Genomic DNA, 6000 nt, shown 5'->3' on the forward strand with positions numbered 1-6000 from the left:
GTCACTAGCACTGCTCCAGCTGGGCTTTTTCAGCAAGATGCGCATGCAGTCATTATAGGCAACCTGAAGTTTATGGATGCTCGCCTTCTTAAACTTTACCCACAAGGGGGCAGTATAGATAGGGGTACAGTAAGCCCTAAAGAGTGTGATCTTAACATCATCGGAACAGGAGTGGAATTTCCTGACCAACATGTTAGCCTGAATGTATAACACACGTCGCTGTCTAGCATCATCATCACCCATATGGTCAGTGATGAAGTGGCCCAGATATTTGGTTTAATCACAGACACATAGAGCATGCTCAGACAAATGAAAAACAGGAAAAGCAACATCCCTGTCCTCTTTAGTTCTACAGATCATAACAACACTCTTCTTAGCATTGTATTTAACATCAAATTGGACCCCGTATTCAGAACAGATAGAACAGCAGTTGTTGAAACCCAGCGCTGCTGGGGGAGAAGATCGCCAGGTCATCCGCGTATAGGGATGGGTATCGTTGAGGAATTAACGATACTACTACTCTTATCGATACTGCTTATCGATCCGGTACTTTAATGGTACTCTTATCGGTACTTTTTGATATTTTTAAGAGAGAAAAAAAAACGAAAAAAATTGGTCTGGTTGTTCGGTTATTTTCATTATTTTTAAGGGAGAAAGAAAAAAAAGTTGCAAAATCTTAATGGGTGCGTTTTTATTATTAATTTAAATATCCAGCATTATATAAGAATTATCTCCTACCACTGCCAATACCAACATTCAGCTGGGAAAGCATAAATAAAGCACGACAGTATCTGTCTGCTGCACTTGCCCCCAAATCACTAAATCCTCCCCTGCTCTGGAAGTAACATTTCTTTAGGACAACTGAGAGATGATGATCTGACGATTTATTTCAGACTGGGTTTTTGATGATTAACACACCCAAACAGCTGGATAATGTTTGTTTACTACTCTCGTCCTAATCATGCATGTTCACATAGTCCTACCTGATGACGAGGTGGATCCGTGTATCGTGGGTAACCACAACCGGGTCATTATTGACAGATGATGAAGTCGTGTGAGCTAGCTTGTCGAAAACAGTGCATTTCTCTGTTTATACCTATTTGATGCACTTTGTCTTTGGCTAAGTGTTTAGACAAATTGCTTGTGTTTCCACCGTTGCTAGTCAACGATTTATCACACTTATGACAACGTGAATTGTCAGCATCAACTCGAGTGAAGTACAACCAGACTTTTGATCGCTCCGTTCTTTCTTAACGTGTTGCGTGTCTCCTCGGCTCAGCTGCCTGTCGGCTTCAGTGTGTGTGTGCATGTGTGTGTGCTGCCCGCCCCGCCCCTCTCTCCTCTCAGTCAGCTAGATAGATCGGCTCCTCGCTGGCAGCTGCTGCCTATCTCTCCTCTGAGAGAGAGAGAGAAAGCAACACGGAAAAGAAAAGAGGATCTCTTTTCTCGTTCGGAAATCGCAAAAAACACATCATAGGCATGTCTTACGGAGTTGGTGCGATAAAATGTGCAAAACAACGTTCATGTAGCAAATAAATAGGGAATACATTTTCTTAATTTCTCCAGTACCGATAAGAGAACCGTTAACGTGAAAGCTTATTGATCCTCTGGTATCTCGAAATCTGGCCCTGGGGCCCGTTTGGTACCGGATGTCGGTACCCATCCCTATCCGCGTACATAAGATGGTTAACCAAGGCGTTACCTATCATACATCCCATTTTGCAGCCTCTTAGCTGGACAGAGAGATCATCCATGTATAAATTAAAGAGAGCAGGGAAGAGTAGCCCCCCTGCCGTACCCCATTACCAACACCAAAAGGGGTAGAGACCCTGTTGCCCCATTTTACCTGCATACTTTGGTTGGCATACCAGTATGCCAGGATGTGTATTCTGCTGCCAGGCACACCTCTTTGACTCAATTTTAAAAACAGCTTATGATGATTGACTCAATCAAAAGCCTTAGATGCATCAATAAAACCAACTAAAACAGAGGAGTTCTGCCTTTTATAGGCTTTGACAACCTCCTTCAATGCATAGATACACAAATCAGAATGGAAATAACACTGGCTAGGGCGATAGGCCTGTAGTTATCTAGGCTCTCAACTTTACCAGTCTTATCCTTGATAACAGGCACCAGAGTGACTGACAACATAGATGCCGGCAGAAAACCATGGGTTATAAAGCCATTAAAACACATGGCAAGAAGAACTGCAGCCTTGGGGCTAGCTAACTTAAGATGTTCAGCAGAAATATGATCTAATCCACATGCTTTGTTGTCGGCTAGCTGTAAGATAGCCTGGTAGACTTCTTTAGCTGTAACAGACACTACATCGTCATTCACAATGGTGCCCACATTATAAGGACTACTTTTAACACAATTGAAGAGGACAGAGTAATGTTGCCTCCACAGTTCAGCTATATTAGCAGCACCAGACTCCCTCTATGGTGCAGGGTAACAATGCCCCAGCCCTGTTCAGAGCCTTTACCTCCTTCCAGAAGCCTGTGACATCGTTACCCAGCAGCTTTTCAGCCATAGAGTCGGCTCTCATGGCCTGCTCATGCTTACAGCGAACTGCATACTTATACCTGGCATTGGTGAGCTTTTTAAACTCCAGCTCCTGCCCCTGTCTAGGCCTACCGGCTAGAACCCAGGACCTGTAAGCCTCCTTGGCTTCTGCATGATGGGCAGCTACATATTTATTCCACCCTGGCTTGATGTTACATGCCTTACTAGGGTGGGTGAGGAGTGGAGTACTTGCCTCACACAAAGCTCCCACAATACAGTCATACATTTTACATAAGTCATTACAGTGAGAGGCATCATTACAGTTTACATCAGAACACAAAATAGCATCTATGGGTAAGAAGACAACACTCAAAAGATAATTTGTTCTCCCATAAAAAGCCAGAGCATCATACTCTGTTATCTTTGCCCAGTCTACTCTGGGAATACTGAGACCATTGGCCTCCTCAGACATTTTAGGGAGCCTTTCTGTATCCAAGGACATAACAAATGGAACATGATCAGACACAGTAGCTTCATACAGAATCTCCATTGACTGTAAGGTGGCATGGGCATCAGTGGTGCTGATGCAGTGGTCCAGCCAAGATGTGGTGTGCCATACTTGACTTATGTATGAGCAGTGTTGGGACTAACGCGTTATTAAGTAACGTGTTACAGTAACTAAGTTACTTTTTGCGGTAACGAGTACTGTAACAAATTACTTCATCAGTAACGTAACGTACTTACAATTATTGCAGTTTAAGCAGGCTCGTTACTCGTTACATCACTTTTTTTAAAGTTGAACTGCACCGACATTTGTGCGTGAGCCCCTTAAAGGCCAGCTTTCCTGATTTTCAACCAGATTTGTGTCATTACAATGTCAGTAGTATGATTAGATAAGCAGCCTTTACCTCCCCTCACTCAACCCTCCTGGCTGATCTCCCTTATCGTTCACATATTTAGTACACCGCTCTGACGCGTTTTACGTCACGACCGCGTCAGAGCGGTGTACCACACATGCGGAAGATGTGCAGATTTAAACTACAACTCTTGTGTGGTTGTGCCGCCATGGTCCCGCCTCTAGAGGTCCTCCACGCCCCTCCACTGCTCCAAAACCAAAACAGTAGTCGGCCATCTTTTTCCACCGCATAGGCTAGCTAACATTAGCTCCCCTAGCTCCTTGCAAAGAACCATGGCTGAAGGAAATATTTCTGGTGAAATTGAAGATTTTGATATGGATGAAGACGATTTCCAAAGTGTGCTAATAAACTCTGACATTCAGGGCTACTTAACGCCATATGAGTCAGACTACAGTGCAGAGGAATTGCGGAATTGTATGGAAGGAGAGGCAGTTGAACAGGCCGCCGGAGACGAACCAGAGGCCGAGGCTCGCCATGTGGGGACAAATGTGCTGCTGCAAATGTGCTCCGATTGATCGCTGTGCTACAGCGAGAGGCCAATTTCTTCTTGAAGAAGTCGCTGAATATACCGAGGAACGAGGCCAAGGCCAGCAGCATCGAGTAAGTAATAGCAGAACATGTAACAATAAATTACTATACTGTTTAGGTCTTAGAAGAGTGAATACATTAAATAATTATGTGATGATGTTTTTCATAGCGATACGATACGTGTAACAATACGTAACTATACTGTTTTGGTGTTAGAAGAGTGGCGCCTGGGAATAAATTAAATAATTATGTGATGATGTTTTTCATAGCGATACAATGATACGTGTAACAATACGTTACTATACTGTTTTGGTGTTAGAGTGGCATCTGGGAATAAATTAAATAATTATGTGATGATGTTTTTCATAGCGATACAATGATACATGTAACAATACGTTACTATACTGTTTTGGTGTTAGAGTGGCATCTGGGATTAAATTAAATAATTATGTGATGATGTTTTTCATAGCGATACAACGATACGTGTAACAATAACAATACGTTACTATACTGTTTTGGTGTCTGTGTAATGTTAGTTCTGATAGCTTGCAGTAGATTATGATGATAACCAATCATTTTTTGCATCCTACTATATAGCAGAACATTTGTATGTAACGTCAAACGTTACACTGAAAATAGGCATGCTGTTCGTTCTAATGTTGTTTCTGTTTGTTTTTGTTTTTTTGCTGACAGTGTCGCCTGATAGCCTAATCTACATGGCGAGAGAGGGAGGCATCGTCCTATTGTTTTGCCAGCGTGTGCAGTGCAGGCGATCCATGTACCCTTCACCTGATTGATAATACCGTGGCTTCCAGCAAACAATCCATGACACACAAGAACTATTTGAACTCTTAGAATTAGGCATACATTTTTCATTATCTGTAGGCTACATCTTGGACAATGCAGATTAGAACTCTTTGAACTATGCTTTTTGAACATCCATTTGTCATTGTACATAGTGTTTACATATTGTCAGAACTTGTATTACAATTTCAAATATATGTTGCTTGTAGTTTGGTTATTTGCCACTATGGGGTTGTAAAAGCTGCAGCCAGGTTGATATTTACATTAGATGCAGTAGATTAGAGGTATTTGAGCATTGCTGGCATCTATTCATTCTGCACCTGCATCAATACTTACTACTGTGTTAACCAAAGAAACTCAAACATTTTACTGTTGTAAAAACATAGTATAAACACATGGGATGCAGAGCTGTTGCTTTTCACACCAACCTATAAAATGTCTTCATTACATAAATTTGTAATAGAAATCATACTGCATTTTCTAAGACAGTGGTTCTCAAACTTTTCATGTCAAGGACCCCTAAACGGTGCCAAATTAGACCATTGACCCTCATTTGAGAAGATTATGTCCGAGAGCAAAAATCTGATAAGATTTTTGCTTTAGATGTTCTATTACAGAAAGGGTATGAAACCCATGACCAAAATAGTCACATTCTGTCATTGTGTTACTTATGGATTGAATTCACATGTGAATGAAAACATATTTGAATGATTTCAAATCTTTGATTTGCTATGGTAAGTGATGGAAAAAAAAATATATCTATATATATAACTATCATTCACAAATTGAAATTGATGATATATGCCAAGTCCTGGAAAGTGAAAATGTAGACAGCGAGGGGAGGCTGGCCAGTGATGATGGTGAAAAGACAAGACAGGTAAAATCCAGCATTTTAAAACGAAATCAAAATGAATAAAAATATACATTGCAGCTATCGACATAGAGCTGTAGATTTTTATTGCAAGCAGTCTTCCCCCAATCTTTTCCGACTCTGAGCTGTCTCCGTGGCTAGAAAAGAACGTTGATAGTCCTCTTTGAAATGAATACTGCAAACTCGCAGGGCCCAGTCCCAGCTAATGGAGCCCTATGCTAATGCTAGCTACCTAGGCTAGCCGTAGCGCTCAAGCTTTTGGGAAACAATGCGAAATAAGCGCTTTGCCCGTTTCCTCTGCTTCTCTCCTCTTCTTCGCCATGCACGAGCTAACTACACATTTAACCCTTGCCATTATCGTTTGATGAACAAACG

The sequence above is a fragment of the Poromitra crassiceps genome (assembly GCF_964638095.1).
Source record: "Poromitra crassiceps genome assembly, contig: HAP1_SCAFFOLD_80, whole genome shotgun sequence".
Lineage (NCBI taxonomy): Eukaryota > Metazoa > Chordata > Actinopteri > Beryciformes > Melamphaidae > Poromitra > Poromitra crassiceps.